This window comes from Notothenia rossii, assembly GCF_949606895.1.
Source record: "Notothenia rossii genome assembly, chromosome: 2".
NCBI classification, from domain to species: Eukaryota; Metazoa; Chordata; class Actinopteri; order Perciformes; family Nototheniidae; genus Notothenia; species Notothenia rossii.
In genome coordinates this window covers 14,341,563-14,347,588 of record NC_136904.1, presented here as the reverse complement: position 1 = coordinate 14,347,588, position 6,026 = coordinate 14,341,563, and positions in this window count along the sequence as shown.

Sequence of the window (6,026 nt, the reverse complement as noted above, 5' to 3'; positions counted from 1 at the left end):
CCGGGCGCGCGCTTGCGAGGAAGTGTGTTCACGAGCGTGACATAGAAATAGAAGGGATAGATATGCACCAGGGTTGCGTTCCGATAATCCAAAAATCAGCTCCTAAATTCTAACCCTATCTCCTATTCCTTGACCTCTGAGTGAAATGTCACGGGGTTAAGGGATAGTGGATAGGAGAATTCAAAAGGACTTAGGAGAAAAGACTGCGGTACTTTAGAGAATCCGAATGCACTTTCACTATCCGACGTGTTTATGATGCGCCAGCGGACGTCATTTTGTGCGTCTGCTGCTGCTGTGGGGAAACTATGGAAACTACAGTGTTCTCTATACAACGGACTACAACATGGATGTTTAATAAGAACGAGGGACTCATCTAGAGACTCTGCACCATGCTCTGATGCTGTTGCTTTATGAACGTGGACAACAGAGAAACATATTCTTCATGACCTCCGGTCCACATTAATACAAATTATCCACGTATGATTGTATGAACTATGAAAATATCTTAAAATCAATTACAAATGTATTTATTATAAACGTTAGTCCTTAACACCTATCACTGTGTACATCAACATTCAAACATCTTTTAAAAGTTGAACAAACTCCACACAGCTGAGTGAAATGTTGACTTAATTTGATCATTTCAGTAAAAACTAACGTTCATATTTCTCTTTTTGATTATAATACTGATGAACGTGCAAAACAAAGCACTTTGGCACCACATACGTTTTAAAATGCTAATAAGTAACTTTCATGATATAATTTCTCCGTCATAATCGGTTGTTTCCGTGAACGGCCGACTGTTATGTGACGCAAATGCTGCGGTTGCAAGGCATTGTGGGGCAGCATTTTCTCCTCTCCTTTCGGTTAGGGAGGTCCAGTGGTTCCTAAGCTAAAGGAGGTTATAAAGGAAGTTTGAAACCTCCTTTCCTTTCATTTGGAGAATTGGAACGGCACTTAACATGGCTGCCACTGACGTACTTCCGGGTAATTTCACTTGGTTAGGAAGGTTCCTAAGCTAAATGGAGGCTAGATCCCAAACCACTCCCTCGACCCTACCCCTCCGTGACGGAGTGAACTCCGTCTGTAGCCACACTCGCAGCTCAACGAGGCCCCCTCCTGTCAGATGGAGGGAGTAAATACAGCAGCAAGCTTTGGGACGGCCTCCCCTCTCTCCGGCAGAAACAGGAAATGCCGTAACTGTATGTTGCCTAACTAATTTCGTTGTACCTGGTGCGATGACAATAAAGGAATTATATTCTAACAACGGTTTCAAATCAGCATCTCTTAGACAAAAAGTTTACATGTATAACTCAAATAAAAGTCCAAACATCTTTCATTGTGTTTCAAAGCTCTCTTAGTTTTAAACCTGATGTTTATAAGCTTCTTCGTTTTTGCAACGGTCTGTAAATATACACAACTTTATAATAAAATACACACATTTACCTTTTTCTAGACTAAACACAGGTATGATCCTAAATTAAAAAAACATGAGGTTATCATGAGGTTGTTAAAATCGTAATTTAGCAGTGGATGTTTGCTGGAACTACTTGTTAACAGCTTGTTTCCAGACGGACACACAGCGTTACTCCGGTCAGGTAGAGACGACCGGTCTCAAGTCAGCACCGCTGCAGACTCGCTGTTTGAGGGCTTGATAGCCCACTCCCCCTCCACACTGCTCCACACTCGTTGCTTTGGAACAGCCCTCAATATGGGGGATCCTCCGCGTGAACGCGCAAACGGAGGGGTAGGGTGTAGGGGGCGGTTTGGGAATGGGCCGGACTATTGGAACGCAACCCAGAAGCAAGAATATTCAATCAATCAATCAATCAATGTTTATTTATATAGCCCAATATCACAAATGTTACATTTGTCTCAGTGGACTTCACAGTTTGTACAGAATATCAGTATGACAATACGACACCCTCTGTCCTTAGACCCTCACATCGTACAAGGAAAAACTTCCAGAGAAAACCCACAGTTTAAAGGGAAAAATGGGAGAAACCTCAGGGAGAGCAACAGAGGAGGGAATATTACCGGTGTCGGTACCAGGGTTGCGTTCCGATAATCCAAAAATCAGCTCCTAAATTCTAACTCTATCTCCTATTCCTTAACCTCTGAGTGAAACGTCACGGGGTTAAGGGATAGTGGATAGGAGAATTCAAAAGAACTTAGGAGAAGAGACTGCGGTACTTTAGAGAATCCGAATGCACTTTCACTATCTGACGTGTTTATGATGCGCCAGCGGACGTCATTGTGTGCGTCTGCTACTGTGGTGAAACTATGGAAACTACAGTGTTCTATACAGCTGACTACAACATGGATGTTTAATAAGAACGAGGGACTACTGTAAACTCATCTAGAGACTCTGCACCGTGCTCTGATGCTGTTGTTTTATGCTTTATGAACGTGGACAACAGAGAAACATATTCTTCATGACCAAAGTTGGAATTGAAATAAAAAAGGAAAGTGAAATTTATGCTCGTCACCCTCTCCCTCCGGTCCACATTAATACAAATGATCCCAATACTTATGATTGTATGAAAATATCTTAAAATCAATACAAATGTATTTATTATAAACGTTAGTCCTTAACACCTATCACTGTGTACATCGCCATTCAAACATCTTTTAAAAGTTGAACAAACCCCACACAGCTCAGTGAAATGTTGACTTTATTTGATCATTTCAGTAAAAACTAACGTTCATATTTCTCTTTTTGATTATAATACTGATGAACGTTCAAAACAAAGCACTTTGGAAAGTTACCACATACATTTTAAAAAGCTTAATAAGCACTGTAACTTTCATGATATAATTTCTCCGTCATAATCGTTTGTTTCCGTGAACGGCCGACTGTTATGTGACGCAAATGCTGCGGTTGCAAGGCATTGTGGGGCAGCATTTTCTCCTCTCCTTTCGGTTAGGGAGGTCCAGTGGTTCCTAAGCTAAAGGAGGTTATAAAGGAAGTTTGAAACCTCCTTTCCTTTCATTTGGAGAATTGGAACGGCACTTATCATGGCTGCCACTGACATACTTCCGGGTCATTTCACGTGGTTAGGAAGGTTCCTAAGCTAAATGGACTATTGGAACGCAACCCTGATGTGTTCGGGGTACCATATGTGTTCGGGGTCCGTCTCTTACCAGTGACGTCACGACGTACGACGTCACGACGTAATGACGTCAATGACGTCACACATTGTGATTGGCTGTACGGTAATTTACCCACGCTGTCTAGACTCTAGAGAATATAGAGGGGTTTTTTGATCATTACATTACATTGCATTTAGCTGACGCTTAAGTGCATTCGACCAACAAGATAAAAAACTTGAAGAAATACAATACAAACTTGAAGAAAAACAGACGAATGAGGAGAAGAATAAGAGAAATCGAAGGTAAGAAGTATATAACGTAATATGGTAGGTAATATGTAATATGTTCAGTGCCGTTGGGACGTTAGTTCAAACAGTAACAACGGACTATTTTTCTGAGCGAATGCATGTCAATTTAAATCAATACATACAACTATTTCACATGTACAATATTTTCTTAGCCCTAATACTTAATACTACCTATTTCGTTTTGATTGTTATATTTGATTATATTATATATTATCACTAAATTATATATTATATATCAATATGATATACTTGTCTATATAATAGATTATCAAAAAAAGTATTTATTAAGTAAGGGATAATGTGCAGCAATCACAATCAAGTCCACAATCGAATCCATAAAGACAAAGTAAATCTGTTTACAGTTGTTTCATATGGATGTTGAGAGGTATCCATATACCTCTTCATTTTGCTCTCAAAGTGCACCAGATTGATGCATTTAACTTCAATATTTAAAAAAAATCACTCCAAAGGGAGTGCTTGTTCTTCCTTCTGTCTGTCTGAATCTGTGTATTCTCATGTTCCGATTAACCCAGCCAAATGTTTCTTCTTTTGTGTCTATATCGACGCGGGGATCTTGAGTCGAGGCTGATCCTCTTGCTGTGGTCCCGCATCCTGGATCTTCTATCCTGAGTTCTGGATTAAGTCCTGGACTTCGGGTCGAGGCTGAACCTGTCTCTGCGGTCCTGCCTGGGTCTCGTCGTGCTGCCTCCCTGAAGGCTCCCACAGGATTGTTGACATCTTCGTGGATTCATCCTCTTATTATAGACACATGCATTTCCTAACATTCGGTCGTTATGCTCTATAATGTATTATCTCTTCGATGTACACACGGCATCTATTGCACGTCTGTCCGTCCTGGGAGAGGGATCCCTCTTCTGTTGCTCTCCCCGAGGTTTCTCACATTTTTCCCTTTAAACTGTGGGTTTTCTCTGGAAGTCTTTCCTTGTACGATGTGAGGGTCTAAGGACAGAGGGTGTCGTTTTCTTCTCATACTGATATTCTGAACAAACTGCTGTTGTATTAGCTGTAAAATGTCTTTACTCTAGGGTATTTTTATTATTTGTACAGCACTTTGGCTCGACCAAAAATCGTTTATAAATGTGCGATATAAATAAAACTTGATTTGATTGATTTGATTTGAAAGGGTGTGCGCCAAGGTTCCATATTAGGACCAATAATTTCACCATATACTGTATTTAAATAATCTCTAATAATTTTTCAAATGCTGTTTCCATTTTTATGCAGATGATACTGTTATTTATTGTTCATCCTCTTCTATAGAGCAAAGTCTTGATTTCCTCCAGTCTGCCTTTGATGTTATTCCATCCCATTTATCTCAACTCAAGTTAGTATTAAATGCAGACAACTCTAAACTCATGATATTCTCAAATGGCAAAAAGTTAACTTATTTTCTCCCCAACATTTGTACTGTTCAAGGGACTGACATTGACATTGAGGGTCACTACATACACATATCTAGGTTTTATTATTGATCAGAACTTATCTTTCAAGTCACACACTGAAAATGTTGTTTTAAAATTAGGTTTCTCCTTTCAGACAAGGAAACATTTGATCTCTGCAACGTTTTTACCAGTATTGGATTCTGGTGATCTGCTTTACATGAATGCCTCTGACCAGTGCCTAAAGAGTTTGGATACTGTGTACCATTGTGCATTATGTTTTTATTACACATATATATATATATATATATATATATATATATATATTGTGAGTTTGGAATAAATATGCAATTTATGAAAATTATTAGTTGGTTACTGTTAGTAAAAAACAGTAAGGTTAATACTGGATGTTTGTTACACTTGGATATGTTTTCTGTAATACTCGTAACATAATTATTCTCCAGTTTATGCATTTGAGTGACTTGCAGTTAATGCTCGACATTCAATTCAAAACCTTTATTTATCCAGGTAAAAGCCGATTGAGATCAATGATCTATTTTTCAAGGGAGACCTGCAGCAGTAGGTTCCACATGAAGACATAAAAACATAAACAACAGAACAACAAAAGGACATCATACAGCAAAAATTACAGGGATTACAATTTACATATCTATCCACATGTACAGGTACCAACAGCATCTGACTGTGGAGCATCCAACCGAGCTTTAAAAACATGTTGTGGTACCAGCTTGGTCATTTTACATTCTTTTTGCAGACTGTTCCAAGTTAGTGGAGCTGCACATCTAAAAGCTTTTTTCCCTAAGACAGTCCTAGCACTTGGCTCATTTAATAAAACCAAAGCATGAGTTCTCAGGCAATAAGTACTTTCAATTTGCCAAGAGATCAGGGAGCAGATATAAGATGGTACTTTATCCAACATGGTTTTGTAAATGAAAATGTACCAGTGACTGAGCCTCAGAACAGTAAGTGATGGCAAAACCAACTTGGTTTAGTGTACAGTGATGCCTAAGTGCTTTACAGTTTGTCACAAATCTCAGTGCACTGTGATAGTAAAACCTTATTGTGGTGTAATTATATATCCAAAGCAGTCAGAAGTCAGAAAATCATTAGTGATGTTTAACCACTCAGAAGCAAGGCCGGAATAACCATATGGGCAACCTGGGCAAGTGCCCAGGGGCCCTTGAGCAAAGAGAGCCCTCAGTGA